Here is a 16,817-nt window from a genome sequence, read left to right as displayed (position 1 = left end):
CAGTGCGCACTGATCCCTCTCGCTCTACAGGCTTCAGGAAGCTATCTGCAAGCCTTGGGAGCCTGGCGGGAGTTCCCACCGGGCTCGCAAGGCTTGCGGGCAGCAGCCTGCAGCCCGAAGCACCCTCCTCGCCCCAAAGATTGAGGTTCTCCACTCCTGGGCTAAGAAGGGGTGACTGGTCACTACCCTCAAGGCTGCATAGGGAGCGCGCCCCGTGCTTCGGGCAGATGTCCGCAAACCTTGGGCTCCCAAGGCTTGCGGATAGCAGCCTGTTCTGGGGGCTGGGGGGGGGGAATAATTTTTAAAAAAATTATTTCCCCCCCCCAAAAAAACGAGGTGCACCCTATGGGCCAGTGCGCCCTATAGGGCGAAAAATACAGTAATCTTATCGGATTATGATTTAGTTGGACATCACCCTGAATTATTATGCATAAGATCTAGTTGTATGGTGAAAACAAGGAGGTCCTCTTCAATTTGTACTGGATTTTGCCTTGCTCTAAATCTGTTAGCAATTTTATGGTGTGGCAAGAATATTTTGGAGTGAAATCAGGAAGACTAGATTCTGATCCGTGTTCAATTTCCAGTATGTTTGCATTTTCCAAAGAGACCCATGTTAGCCAGAAAACTCATAGTAAGTAATTCACTTAGAATCCTAGTAATAGAATCTTAGAGTTGGAAGGGACCCAGGGGTCATCTAGTCCAACCCCCTGGAGAGCAGGAATCTCTGGTAAATCATTCATGACAGATGGTCATTCAACTTCTGCTTAAAAACCTCCAAGGAAGGAGAGTCCACCTGGATGAGCTTAGAGCTTTTCTCATCTTCAGAGCCCTTCTGTGATCTGGTTATTTAAGCAGCCTTGCTTTCTCATAAATTCCTCAATCATCAAGTATACAAGAAGCTTCTGCCTTCCTTCAGTTAATCCTTTTGTCCACCCTCTCTTGCTGCTGGTGTGGCTAGTGCCCAAACTGTTGCCTTTTCCTCCTCCCATGCTGTGTCCTACATTGGTGTGGCAAGGCTTGCCCATAGTCAGTCTTTCTGCTGATCCTTCACTATCATTGCTCCCTCCCCGCTGGGAACATCTTCTAAATGTGCCACCCACCTTTAACATGGGGTGTTGGGCAACCAGTGCTGGCATGCACTGAAATTTGAGCATTTTGTAGGAGAGGTTGAGCCTGTTGAAATAGGAAGTGCATTGTAAATTTTCAAGGGGATATCTCTGAGACTTTTCACAGGTACCATAGGAGGTACTGGTGGGCACATAGGCACCTGTTGGCACTATGTTGGCAATCCTTCAATTCACCTGTTTAAGGGGATTCTGAATGTGCATGAACCTCTTTATACAACAGATTTATATCTGTACCCATTCACAGAAATCACTTGTGTGGTATTCCCTCTATTTGAAACAGTACAGTGTCATTTCCCCCTTGCTGAAAAGAGGAGTTTTGTTTCCCAGTGATCACCGCATAAAACACAAGCTGGCAATGAAGACTTGCTGCTTTGAACTGTGAGGGAGGGAAAATAGCTAGTATAAACTCACTAAAATTGATGGAGAAGGTAGCCTTTCATTTCAAAGGGCTTTGTATCATCAGACCCATAACATACTATCAGATGGATTTTGTACAGAAACAAACTCCTACATACTATGCTGGGAAGCACAAATAATGTAGCGTGATGATGATGATAAATTTTGTTATTTGTACCCTGCCCATCTAACTGGGTTGCCCCAGCCACTCTGGGTGGCATCCAACAAATATAAAAGCATAAAAAGCATCAAACATAAAAAACTTCCCTATACAGGGCTGTCTTCAGATATCTTCTAAAAGTTGTATAGTTATTTATTTCATTGAAAAGGCCCTCTGCTTGGTTCCCTGTAACTTCACTTGTATATTCAATTTTCATGGAGCATTGTTTTGTATTCCCTTGCCTTCAAAATTTAGATTTTTGAAACAATTTGTAATTTGTTCAGAAGGGACTAGATGATGACATAAGAAAGAATAATAAAGGTGCACATTATTATGAAATGGCAAAGCGTGTTCTCCTTCATGGAGAGCATGTGTTGCGGTGGGGGCCGACAGGACACTCCAAAGTTGTGGGGTGGGCTAATTGATCGTTGGCCACTGTTGTGATTGGTCTTCCCTTGTTGTTGGGAAGAAGTTAATATTGCCATTTGTTGACTGACAGCCAGAAATGCTAAAACTCCCTGCACGAGGCGTGGAGCTTCCTCTTTTCGCTTAGTGCATCGGATTGCCCGTCCCCCCTCCCTATATTTAGGGTTGTTCGCTTTGACCTTGCTATGCCTGTCATGGGGTCGTCTGCTTTTGGGGCAGGGGCCCGGTAGGAATTTTGTCCATCTGGCTGATTGGCTGGGGCCATTTGGTTTTTGCCTACTGCGTAGCAAATCGTCACAACTTGTAAGGTTGCGGTTAGGCATTGGTTTATGGTTTGGTTTGGTTGGTTGAGGGGCATAGATTGGCTGTGCCTGCCCCTCTAATGCTGCTGCTGCAAGGGATTCCGTTAAAGGAATTCAGGGGCTCACTATTTCTTTTGTCCAACCCTGTCAAGGGGCTAGGGCCACACAAGAGCCTCTGGTTGCATTTGGGGAGGGCTGAGGGCAGGTTCCCTGCTCCGTCACTACCCCCAAGTGTATTCCCCTTTTCTGACTTTTGCAGGCGTGCGGAATGTCAGTCTGTCCTCCAAGGGGGGAGGGGCAGATAGTCGCAACCAATGCCTAAGCAACCACTCACATTTTTGTATTTTGATAAAGTTGTGGCCAAAATTATGCCAAAAACCTTAAACAAAATTTCTGTGTGATGTGTGAATTATTTGGGGTGGCCCTGGGACCTCGACACGCAAGTAATGTAAGAGGGAGGTTCCTGCTTTGAGATGTTCCTAAAAGCTTTTGGTTAGCCACTGTGGGAAACTAGATACTGCACTTCTTAGACCTGATGGACCTGATCTTATATTCTTTTTTTAAAAAAGCCAGAAGTGAAGATGAGGGAGCTGCATTTGACACCCAGAATCCCATCCTTTGATGACTGAGAATGCTTCCTTTCTGGGTTTTGAGTCTGAAGTTGTTGCTGCTTAAAAAAAAATCCATATCACAATTGACCAGTATTTTTAGTGCCAAATTCTTCCAATATACACATTTTTGCAAAGCAGTTTTCCCTAATACAATGCATATTTTACACATTGCTGGGCTGAAGAACTGCACTGCAATATTTGGAGAAATGTACATTTCAAAGGCTGGCTGTGTTTCAGTTTGGAAAGTACAAAAGCAAATGCAAATGGAATCAAATTTCTCCATCTCTAGCCACCTCCGATGTAAGTGTTCCTTCCAATACATTAATGCCACTTCCCCGATGTATGAAACAGTTCAGGTAAACATGGAGAAAGTTGGGTGAGTTTCACAAATCCACAGACACACAGTTTTCCCAGTGCAGTATATTTAGCTGCAATGCTTCCCTTACTTCACTATGCTTTCTTGAGGAAGTGTACAATTAGACATTTTGTGTGTATCAGTTTTATTAAATAAGGAATGCTGCCAAAATGAACTAAGGAGTAAACATTGGCCAACGTAATATCTATAATTCTTTTTATAAATAGGTCAAGTTAAAGCTTCTAGTTTTATGCATAGCTCTCCATTTTGTGCAACATCTTCACAGCTGGTAAAGAATGGCTTCTTGTTTGAGCCTCCAAAAGATTAATATTATTTCATTGTATGTTCTGACATGGCACAGATTAAACCTGAATTAAGCATCCATTCATTCAGATCAATCTACAGTACAGTCTAATTAAAAGGAGAATTGCCCTAAGCCAGAATCACCAGAAAAATCATTAGTATCTGAAGGTTGTTTAGGGATGTATGGAAAATAATTATTTGCATCACTTTAGGTCTACTGATTTACACAAAAATCAACATGACACTTAATCCCAGTTGGAGAACTTGCACTCAGTCTTGATAAAGTTGCAAGGGTATCACATACAATGTTAAGCAACAGAAAGCTAATGTGTGGGTGTAATGGTTGAGGGGAGTGTGTGTGTGTGTGTGTGTGTGTGTGGTTGTGAAACTCCCCAAGAGTAACATTTGAATCAAAAATTTGGGTTCCACATTTTTGTAGGATTATGTTCTAAAAATGAAGAAGCATTCATATTTCAGTCATAGGATCTACTTCACGGTAATCCAAGTAATACTATGTTCAGGGGCCAGGAACCTTTTTCCAGACTGAGGGCCATATTCCTCTCTAGGCTACTTTTGGAGGGTCATATGCCAATGGTGAGTGGAACCACAGCCCAAAGTGAGTGGAACAACAAATGTGAATTTTACTTTTCTATTGTAGGCCAGCATACCCTCCAGTAATTATCTGACAAAAATAGGGACATCACATTCCATAATGATAATCTTACTATTTATACCCCCAATGTCTTACTGGGTTGCCCAAGCCACTCTGAGATGTTTCCAACATGTATAAATACATAATAAAACATTTATTTATTTATTTTTTAAACCCTCCCTGTACAGGATTGCCTTCATACAGCTTGGGGGTCAGATAACTCTGTGCCCTCCAACATTTCTCTAAAGAAAATAGGAGCATTATGCAGACACTCTCACATTCCTTTCTATCCTCCATCCAGACAAGCAAAAGGTATTATCAAGTTCAAATACACATTCTAGCCAGGCAAAAAGAACTTGGGGTACACAGCAAGGCGAGTGAAGGGGAAGGGCCTGAAGGGAGTTCTGAGCACCAGATACAGAGGACTGGAGGGCCACATTAGGCCCTCAGACCTGAGGTTGCTCACCCCTGCTTGATAGTTCTACAGTATTATTGCTATGGTAAGAAGTGCGTAATTAGCTCTGACAGAATTCAGACAGCTTGTAATGCTGAGTTGATATAAAAATTGCTCACAATTATTTCCCATTGCTCTACCTCCGTTCTAACTAGAAGTTCAGCTTCTATCTAAATTTGGGAGAGAGGTGCTGAAAGACAGCTGTTTTTCTAGGTGCATGCATAGAAGCTGTCTGCTGTATATCCCTTACCCCCTTGCTCTCGTTAAAAAGCATAAGAAGGGCCTTTCAGGATCATACCAATAACTTATCTAGTCCAGCATCCTAATTTCTACAGTGGCCAAGCAAATGCCTATTAGGAGGCCAAGCAGGATATGATGTCAATGGTTCTCTTCCTCTTTGTTCCCTGGCAACTGGTACTCAAAGACAGGCTGTGTCTAACCCTGGGGGCAGCGCACAGCTATCACCAGCAGCCATTGATAGCCTGGATCCCCATGACTCTGTCAAAGACCCACTTAAAGCCATCCTATTTTGTTCTCTCCTCTATAAAACCAATGGTACAAAACTGTTGGACAGAATTCAGTGAATATTGGGCAATATGGACATTGTACATGTGCTTCAAGAACCTCTGTATAATCCTAAAGCACTCGATAATCTGGAAGTTTAATTCATGTTAATTTTTGCAGCAGCGCCATCCTATGATTTATGAATTGTGTTGCATTAACCAGAGAATTGTGAATTGAATTAATAATATTAAGTATTCAGCATTCATGTGCTTAGTTATAGGAGTTGGTGATTATTTAGTGAACATGAGTTTGACCAAATTGCAGGAGGCAGTGGAAGACAGAAGTGCCTGGCATGCTCTTGTCCATGGGGTCACGAAGAGTCGGACATGACTAAACGACTAAACAACAACAAAGGGACATGGGTGGCACTGTGGGTTAAACCACAGAGCCTAGGACTTGCCGATCAGAAGATTGGCAGTTCGAATCTCCGTGATGGGGTGAGCTCCCATTGCTCTGTCCCTGCTCCTGCCAACCTAGCAGTTTGAAAGCACGTCAAAGTGCAAGTAGATAAATAGGTACCCCTCCGGCGGGAGGGTAAATGGCATTTCCATGCACTGCTCTGGTTCGCCAGAAGCAGCTTAAATCATGCTGGCCACATGACCCAGAAGCTGTACGCCAGCTCCCTCGGCCAGTAAAGCGAGATGAGCGCTGCAACCCCAGAGTCATCCATGACTGGACCTAATGGTCAGGGGTCCCTTTACCTTTACCTTTACAAATTGTGAAGAATGCATGTGTTTGTTTTATATTGATTTTTTAAAATGTGTGTCTGCTCTTAATTTTTCTATCCATGTAGGAAGTATAACAACAACAAAATTCACCATCCAAAATTAGCAGAAAACTGTCACTCTAGGCAAGGATCAGACAGTTGTGTCCAACTAAGTCAGTGATGGGAACCTACAGTCCTCAGGCCTAAGTAATCCTACAGAGCTACCCATTTTGCCTGTGAGGACATCTCAGCGAAAACACACCCACCTTCCCTATATCTGATGGCATATCCATGCTGAAAGCAGGATTTGCCAAGCAGCTGATCATCTGCTCCTGCTAAGCCCTGTCCCCTTGCAAAAAATGAAGACCAACTAGATTAGGTGCAGAGTTAGGCATTCACATACAATGAGAGCTCTTGCCCCTGGCAGACACCAAGAACAAGTTTGCATCCTATTAATGAGGATAGTTAATGTATGGCATGGTGTGTTTCATCTGTGCATTCATCAAAGCTTTCTGCTTTCAATACTACATACAAAATGAAACTAAAGGAGCAAGAGATATTGTGGGTATGCAGACCGTCTGTTGAACCTGAGGAAGGGGTAGCAAGCAGTGTTGAATAATGCCTAACACTCTAACACTGTTCTTTCTTGACTCTGGCTGCAATGCTGAATGGGCTGAAACCAAGCATAGCTCACAAAATAATATCAACATACAAAGAAATGAGTTCACTGCACATCTTCTTGTAAGTCTAGTTTAGCTATAAAAGGAAAATATCATTCACTTCTCTCACATTCTGTTTTGTTCTGAATGCTCCCTTGGGGACTGTGAGCATATGTTAGAAGTGACATTTCCACTGAGCAAGCACTTCGTACCCCCATATTATTCTTGTTTCTGTGGCAATGCTTGTGTGTCGCTCCAAACTGTGCCCCCTTATGCCCTTCGTCACAGGATTCCTGTACATTATTCTAAGTTATAACACTCCCACTGAGAGATGCGAGTCTGTCAAAATTCTGGAATTTCTTGGATGAGGAAAATGACATTTTAATTTCTTTTGTGGTCTTGGCTATAAATGTTCAGTTTGTTGAATTCTTTTTTAAAATACACAGTTGTATTTACTGCAATACATATTTCACAAAAGACTGCAGCATTCATTAACAAAGGAGATTAGAAATTGGGTGCTATTAAGATGATACAAAACTTGATCCACTTGAAGCATAATGTTGCTAAGAGAATCTTAGGCTGTCTTCACATTGCTACCATAGAGTTCATTGATGTTTATAAACTAGGTGTTGTTCAACATCTTTATTAAAAAGTTGTATAATGGATTTGAGGGGATGCTCATCAATTTGCAGATGATACCAAACTGGGAGGGGTAGCTAGTACAACAGAAGAGAGAATCAGGAGTTAAGATGTCCTTAACAGACTGGAGAACTGGAGCAAAACTAACAAAATGAGTTTCAATAGGGGTTGGATGGCCATCTGTCATAGATGCTTTAGATGTGATTCTTGCATTGCAGGAGGTTTAACTAGATGTCCCTTGGAGTCCCTTCCAACTCTAAAATTCTGTGATTCCCTGCCCCCAGCTATTCACATCAGCACAGTTATAATTCATTTATGTTTGTGTACACACCAGGGGGTGTTGATGGGGTTGTTACCCTATGCAAAGGTGTTCACACCTTGGTTTGAGATGAATTAGCAATAGATTAAAGACTCCAACAGTATGAAGACATGGAAAATTGGAAGTGTGAAGACATTGGAAAGCAAGACATGGAACAGTAGTATCTTATAACAAAGTACAGTCATACCTCGGGTTGCAGACGCTTCAGGTTGCATTTTTTCAGGTTACAGACTGCCAAAACCCGGAAGTACTGGAACTGGTTACTTCCTGGGTTTGGCTGTTGCGCATGCACAGAAGCTCTAAATCGCGCTTTGCACATGCATAGAAGCACTGAATCGCAACCCGTGCATACACAGACGCACAACTGCGGGTTGCAAACGCTGAGGGTTGCAAACGTGCATCCCGCACAGATCACATTCGCAATTCGAGCATCCACTGTACAGGAAACATGCATATTTTGGATGATACATATGTATTTCGGATAGCTTTGTGTGAATTTGTGATACTTGTGCTTTACAGAAAAACAGCAAGATTGGCTCATTTTAAAGCCTAGACTCTGTGCCAATCTGGCTATCATGCCATCCCATCTCGAATGTTGATCCATTTAGTCCCAGCAGTATAGAAGAGGTCCAAAGAGGAATACAAAACAAGGAGTCCCATCAAAAAATGAGTGACCAGTGACCAGCAGATGCTCACATTGCTTATAGGGAGGGAGGGTGCAATGAACCTGGTGCAATAAAACCACTAGGAGGAGTGGTTTTGGGGGAGCCAAACTCAAAACTCCTTCCTATTGACCAAAGGCCCTTAGGAGCTTATCTCCCTTCTCCCTTCAGAAGTGAAAATTACTGATCATCTTTCAATAAGTGAGGGGGGTGGGGGCAAACACACCTCCCTGAAAAGCAGCAGTGACATTCAGAGCAACAGAATACAATCAATATTCATGCATGCCTTATCATTGGAATCAAGAGGTTTTAGAGGCCACTATCTAAATATAAGTACATAACGGTATGTATATATTGCTCCCTCGCTCATTGCTACATGCTTGCTTTACCTGAGATCTTTTGGCTGGAGGGAGTTTTAGAAGAAAAAGGACTAGATGTATTTTTTGTTATATAAGGGGAAGATGCAGCAACAAATTTCACAAGCTTTGTAAATTACTGTTTATCTGTCGGAATTCAGGTTTCAAAAGACACCTGCAAACGACAGTGTTACTCTGCTGCATCACAGAAACACAGTGTTTGTATAATCAGAATGCACTGCTGTTATATAGATATGATTGTTTGGGCAGCATTCACTTATCTTTGAGGCCACAGCAGTAAATGCCTTAGAAATATATAATCTGTATGGCTTGCTATACTGGGTGGAGGAATAGAGTGGGGAGTGTTCTGTACTTTTCAGTAAAATTGAAAGTTTGGGAAGAAATTGTTTCTTTCTGTGCTTTTGAAAAATATGAGAGAGATATGGAAATGAGTTCAAACACATAAGGTAAAAAAATAACCACAACAAACTGAACTAATATCTCTAATGTCATGAGCTCCAGGGCTGAGATGCTCATGCACAGAAAAGTTCTATACATATTGTGGGGGAACCATGTGTAATCCATTGTCACATCCATATCTACATGAGGAGTTCAGTAGTGCTACTGGGATCAGGAACAGAATCTGAGTTAGGGATGAGTCTTGAGCAACTGCCATCATTCATACTCTCTCCATTTCTCCTCTTTGATTTACCGGAATTATATTGTGGAATTATATTGAGAGATTCATGACACATGGGCAAACTGAGACAGATTATAAATTGTACAAATAAATATTTTCATATTGCTGCAAAGAATTCAATAATTTCAATTGTATGTGACTTCTTTTGTATTTTCCTTTCCTTTGCTTTTATTCAACAATGTTCAGTATAGATTGTCTGATGAAATGTTTTCAGGGGAATATTGTATCATATGGTTGAGATACAGAAACATATTTTATGACAGAGATCCTTTATTTATTTGTTTGTCTCTTTTGTGGCCAGAACAGTAGAACAATAACAAATATCCTAACAGGAAATATGATCCCCATCAGTCAGTTTTCCTTTGCGGCTAATTCAACCCATTCAAGGAGAAGCCCAGGGAGGCTGAGGAACCACAGTGTTAACGGATATTCCTAAGTACTTTGAAGTTGAAGGAATGGCAGTAATCTATCTTTATCAGACTTCAACTACAGTAATTGTATCTGAGGAGAGGCTTGGGAGGTTACAGGATTATAAACTGATTTGCTGTTGCTTTTGATTGGGTTTTGGCTGAGGGGAGGCTTATTTTTCAGTAATGTTTTAAAAATGTTCCCCTTCGAGACAGAAACAAAATTACAGGCCATGTTTTCAGGAGTCCTCAGATCCCAACAGCTTGTCCTCACAGTAATGGGAACTGCTTGTTGTTAAATGCTTTGGAAAGCTACCCACTCCATTTAGGTTTCTTAAACGAGAAATGGCTGGTTCTGTGCCCTTTTGAAAAATTGGCCCAAGGCAACTTGGCGAGCAAACTGAGGTTGGTTTTCATCTAATGATGGTGATCCTTGATGTGGTTAATCATTCCAGTTCATTCAGGCAATCCTTGGCAAGCTGTGAACTTTATCCTCTGCTTCTTTGTGATCTGCAGTACTGAAGAGTAAATTTCCAAAATGGCACATTCCTTGCTCATGTTGTATGATGACTTGTCTGGATCCCTGCACTGGACAACTTATAAAAGCAAGAGGGTTGAGGGAGGAGGGGTTTGAAGCAAAACACCAACAGAGTAACCCAGGCATTGTGTTTGTTTTATATGCATTGAAATTTTGAGGATAGAAAATGCTAAGGTGAGACAAACTGATTTGGAAGTTGGCATATCACAAGCCTGTTTGTCTGATATTTGTATCAAAACCTTTCTTCTACTTAATATGATGTGAAGTATTTTATTTTTATTTTTTTAAAAAACACATTTATTTAAAACTCATTTAAATATGTAAGGAATCTTTTAAATTTGCTCAGCCAACAAAGCAAACAAGTTAATCAACAATTGGTTCACATAAATATGTGTGAAAAAGACATAACTCAGAAGAAGTACTGATGTGTTTTCAGCTGACTATAAGAGGTATAAATATTGCAAACTAAAGACACTACATGGGAGACAGACTGAAGAAAAGGAAATACAAATTAGCCCTATCCCATAGCTTGACCCATCACAGCTAGGTGTAGCTAGGAGCTAGGTGGAGTCATAGATTTTAACAGATGCTGGCCAGCTTCCGTTTGACTTGAAATGTTTGTTTGGGGCTTCTCAGAAGTATGTAAAATAAGAAACAGGAAATGGGAGCACTGGCCCACCATGGTCCCCACTTGAAAGGTGTCAGAACTGCACTGCAGTGCATTTTGGCTGGGAAAAAAAGCACCGAATAAGGGCTGTATCCAACCAAGGTATGCTCAGAGTTGGCTCACTGAAATTAAAAGGCTTAAATTAACCATTGATTTAAATGTTTATACCCTGAGTGTGACTTTAGCCAGATACAATCTTAAAACATTTACAAGAACATGAATTTACCATGGTTTAGAAATTGCTTTTTAAATATATATCATAAGTAATATTGGCATTTATTTATATCAGCTCCCCCAAATATGGGCTTCTCCTGGGAACAAACCTTTTGCAAGCCCTTGGCTTTGATTTCATTGTTATATCCAGTGCTATTTCCCTAGAAAAAGAGGTGCTGGAACTCACCATGAACGCCTCCCTTGTTCTCTTATAGTAGCAATGGCACCCACCTGAGAGGTGCCAGAACTGAGTTCCAGTGAGTTCCAGCTGGAAAAAAGCCATGGTAATATCCCAGAATTGGAATTGAGGAAAAGGAGAGATGACCATTTTCCAGAATCTATAAAAGCACTAACCTGGCTGCAGGGTGGATTGATTTTATTCTGGCCTGCACAACTAGTGATCCATTAAGTTTAATGCAGCTTACCAGCCATGTATTGTAGCCTGCAAGGGGAATCAATAATAAACACTGCAGCTCAGTCCAATCCAACACAGCATTGGGAGCATGCTTAATTAAGCCCCTTGAAGTTTAGCAGTGGTTGCCAAGCACATGGTAGGTCACAACACATGTTGTCTAGGCTGTGTTTGGCTTGCTGAATTACAAGTTGTATAAGCTTCAATAGAATCATTGAAATGTAGAGTTGGAAGGGACCTTGAGGGTCATCTAGTCCAACTCCCTGCAATGCAGAAATCTCAACTAAAGCATCCATGACAGATGGCAATCCAACCTTTGTTTAAAACCCCCCAAGGATGGAGAATCCGCCACTTTCCATGTTGTTTAGTCAGAATCTCCTTTCTTGAAACTTAAATCCAGAGCTGGACAGAAGAAGCTTGCTCCATCTTTCATGTGACAGCCCTTTATACAAGGTGTGACCAGAAAGTCGGGTGAATCACCCCAGTATGCCATAATGGAAACTGCCGGATTCGCGGAGACACGTGGGAGGTGTTCAGCCATATCTCAGCTAACATATGCGCACCTGTCTCGGCATTTACTGACAGGCCTATGTTCATGTGGTAGTGTTTGGTAGCTTTTAATAGTCCAGTGTGTTGTGACTGAAAATGGAGCAGAGAGTCAATATGAAATTCTGTTTCAAATTGGACAAATCGGCATCAGAAACCCACGAAATGCTCACAATTGTGTACAGAGATGAAGCTGTAACTTGAAAGACAGTGTATGAGTGGTTTAAGTGTTTCCATGATGGGTGGCAAACCATTGAAGATGACCTCGGTCTGGCAGACCATCAATGAGCTGAGTGGCAGCAAATGTCAATAGAGTTTGTGAGTTCTTGATGCGGGATCGGCATTTGTCTGTCCGGATGGTGGCGGAAGAATTGCATATTCTGCATGAAATCATTACTGAGGTTACTGAGTTGTCCCACCCTCCATATTTGTCCAATCTGGACCCACCAGATTTCTTTCTTTTTTTAAAAAAATGAAATCTGCAGTGAAAGAGCACAGATTTTCCAACATTTCACACATCCAAGCTGCTGTGACGAGGGAACTGAAAGCAGTACAAAAAGAGGACTTCTTCAGAAGTTTCCAACAGTTCTACGAACATTGTCAAGGGTGCATTGTATCAGAGGGGCCTTCTTTGAAGTCCTGTAAGGTATGTATGTTTGAATATTTCTCACTGTCCGATTTCTGTGACAATTCACCGGACTTTCCGGTTACACCTTGTATATTTGAAGATGGCTATCATATCTCCTCACAGTCTCCTCTTGAAATTACCAAGAGAAGACATTGATTAATGTTAAGTTTCCAGTGTGTCGTTTAGCTGTTTCTTAAATAAAAAGGCATGGCTGTCCATGGGGGAGGGGGAGTAAGGGAGGCTGCTTTGAGCCTGCTCTGGAGCAGAGATGAGGGAGCCAGCTGTAACTCATCTAGCCTGGTGAGAATAACTATTTTTAAGCTAGGCTGCTAAGGCTGTTTGGGGTGAAACAAGACCAGCATCTGGAATATTATTGTTATAAACTTTCTGTTTCTTTCTGCTTTGTACCTATGTCTTTTAAGTCTATATTATTTCTTTTGTAATATTGATTGCATTCTGCAGCATATAAATAATCAATCCCAATGCCACTTCTGACATGCCCCTTTTATTCCCTACTGCCATTAGAGGAGCAATGACAACAGAGTTCTCCATTGCTTTCCACCAAGGCTTAGGGTGGGAGACATTCTTCTCCACATGTGGACTTCCATCTCCATGGGCAGAAACTGAGGTTGGCAACATCCAAAGGCCCCTCATCCACCCTCCTTCTCAGGGAGTTTATGATTGCTCATATCTATCAATACATAAAATACATAATGGATACATATATGTTCGACATATTTCATTGTTAAGAAACATCAATGCGTCTCTTCCCCCATGCTGCTTGAAATGTAGTGAGTGACACTCTAGCTATATGCTTTTTTTTTTTTACAAACTTATTAATTATCAATTCCCCTTTAAAACTTTGTAATCATTTGATCTAATCATCCTTGATGCAATCCAACATAAAAATGGCTAAGTGAATTGCAGGAAGCAATCATTCGGATAAACTGCTCCACCATTTTTCATCAAGGAGTTGTAATGATCTCTACTTTGCTCTTGGTTTATTTCCATTCTGTAGCAATTTTGTGATGCAGTGATCAATTCAATCAGTTTGCACAGAGGCTGGGAATGGAAATAGAAGTATTTTTAATATATATCTCATGCAATTATTTAATACATAGGCATTCAGCCTGTCTTATTAGCTCCCCAGTCCTTGGACAAATCAGTCAAATATCAGACTTTGCCATGTAAATTCCAAAACTCCAAATCTAATAAAGAAAGACTATTGTTACAGCAGAGCTGAAGCATTATGTAAAATGCCTATTTTCTGCAATCTAGTCATTGAAAGTGCACTTGAAAGTGCACTGTTCTTTGTCTAGGCCACTTGGAAATGTACTGGAGTCACACCTATCACCCAAGTGAAGACAGAAAAACCAAACTACCTCTCTTTTTAGTTTGAAAAGAAAAAGGAATATTTTTGCTTAAGACTCTCTCTCTCTCTCTCTCTCTCTCTCTCTCTCTCTGTGTGTGTGTGTGTGTGTGTGTGTAGTTTGGATTATTTTGGCTGGAAAGAGTTGTTAAGAGGTGTTCAAAAAGGCTTGGGGATTATAGGGTGCTGGTTCTGAATGAGGACTTTTATTGCCTGTTTTATGCATGCTCCTGTACTTTCATAATAACTGTTCAATTGTAAATAAACAGTTTTAAATCTGCCTATAAGTCACAAGTCAACAGGAACCTAACCCTGTGTAAAAGCTGCCCCAAACTTCCTACCACTCAGGTGTACAAACTGGAAACAGCATGATAAAATAATAGTATTCCCCGTGAAAATAGGACATACACTCAATTTCAAGTCTCGATTTCCATACAATGGTAAAAAAGAAAAGAAAAATGACAAGCTATAAAATATTTAGAGCTCTATTGTGGATTTTAATAAATATCTTGCTATTTTCCAAGATGCATATGCATTGACAAATACTGAAGTGAAATCTTCCCTCAGGGTATAATGAACAAAAGATGGTTGCTCATTAATAATGTATTAATGTCTGTATAACTCTATTGTGTGCATGTGGGGTAGGTTTTGTGTGTTTCTTTTATTTAAAAAATCTAATGTTGATTATGATAACAAATGTCAGAGTATAATTTAGGCTGTTTTCTCATCCCTCCTTCTTTAAAAAAGAAAACGAAAGGATGCATCAAAGAAACTTTGCATGGTATGCCAGCATTTCTTTGTGCATCCGAAGAACAAAAGAATAATTAACTGCAGTCTGAGTTTTTCAATTAAATCAGTCTCCCTCATTCCAGTTTGAAACGTGGCCCTCATTGGAATAAAAATGAGAGTGGAAGGCTAATTTTCTATTGGAGCAATGTGCAATTTTATTTGTCATGTTGATGGGGATTGCATTTATTGTACACCCTTTCTACAGAAAAATGCACTTAATTAAGTCTAATAAGTGGCCCTAGCTCTGCCGTATGAATTCATCTCAAATTGTTTTAGTAATGATAGCCCGTTTTCAAAAACAGGGCAAAATAATTGAGGAGAGGCATGTTTGGACTAATACTTGACACTGATCTATTATTTGACATTTCTATATCACTTTTAATATGTCTCATAATTCATATCTCATTAATCTGCATAATAAAACGGATGGATAATTCATTAATATTCCCTGTTTTACAGGTAAGGAGTTGATGCTTTGAAATAATGACTTCTAAGTGTAAAATGTTCAGTATTAAATAATCAATGGACACAGAACGGCACTCAAGCGGTGCACCATTTGGGTCTGTGTCTGACAACATATGCATGCAGATAGGTTTGTGTAGACAAGGGCCCCCTTGTTAATGGAAAGAACTCTGTGTGTGTGTGTGTGTGTGTGTGTGTGTGAGAGAGAGAGAGAGAGAGAGAGAGAGAGAGGGAGAGAGAGAGGTTTTTAAAGGTGTAAAGGTATTTCAGAGGCTTGAATCCATTTCCACAAATACTGGATGGGAACCCCTTTTAGCCCAAGGGCCACATTGCCTCAAGGGCAATCTTCCAGGGCCCACTTACCAGTTATGTATGTAGCCTGAGGCAAATAAATAAATAAAATGGGTGTGACTCTTGCCTCTGCAGGAGGCGGCTACATTCAAACCATGTCTACATGCACCTCTCCCCATCCAGGCAGGTAAGGGGCACTATCACAGTTCAAGGATACATTCCAGTCAGGCAAAAGCACTCAAGGAGTGAATGGAGTGGCGCCAGTGAGGTGTCTGGCATGTGGAGAGGCGTGGCCTGAAAGAAAGGCCTAGAAGGTCACATTTAGCCCATGTGGCTAAAGGGTCAGATTGCCTGCACTTTTAAGCTTCCTAAATAAGGTCATCCTCTTTTCTGTCCAACATTCATGAAGCTGATTTTTGTAGGCCCCTGGGTAAAGTGTGCATGATACCAAGATCTGACTGTAGTCTAGGTGTAAACACTCCCCACAAAACTATGTTGAAAGGGGAAAAAAAGAGCTAAATGCATAGAAGCCTTGCCAGAAATAAAGTTGGCATTCTACAACCCATCTTGGTTTCCTACAGGTTGGAAGAATGAGGCTTAATAGTTGTGATGCAAGAAGTGAAACTTTCCCATCACTCCATTCCTGGACTGGAAAAGCTCCTGTTGTTGACATTTCTCTTGTCATATACCTGTCGAATGATGGAATTGCTTTCAGAGGGAAGATGATGATAACCATCCTCACCAATATAGCACAATATAGTAGGGTGGCATTGTGAACCTGGCTTCTGGACTGGAAGCACTGCTACCACTTACCGAGAGGCAAAGGGGTGAGGTGTGGAGAGCAAAGTTCAGTGTGGGTGCAGTGGCAGAGTGACAGGAGCATTTTATTGGCCTTGTTATGCTTCCACACCTCTCCCCTCTCCCTTCCTTTCTGTGATAGCAATGCTTGTTATTGGGAAGTCAGGTACAGAACGCCACAATGCCTTTGCCGCTCCACTGACAATCAGTGTGCAAGACACTTTATGGCATATGAAAAAGCAAGTCTCTGCCCCAAGAAACTTACAATGCCTTTTGTGGACTTCCTTCACTGAGGAAGTTCAGTTG

This window comes from Podarcis melisellensis (genome assembly GCF_964234715.1).
Source record: "Podarcis melisellensis genome assembly, chromosome: 7".
NCBI classification, from domain to species: domain Eukaryota; kingdom Metazoa; phylum Chordata; class Lepidosauria; order Squamata; family Lacertidae; genus Podarcis; species Podarcis melisellensis.
This window is presented reverse-complemented; position numbering follows the sequence as displayed.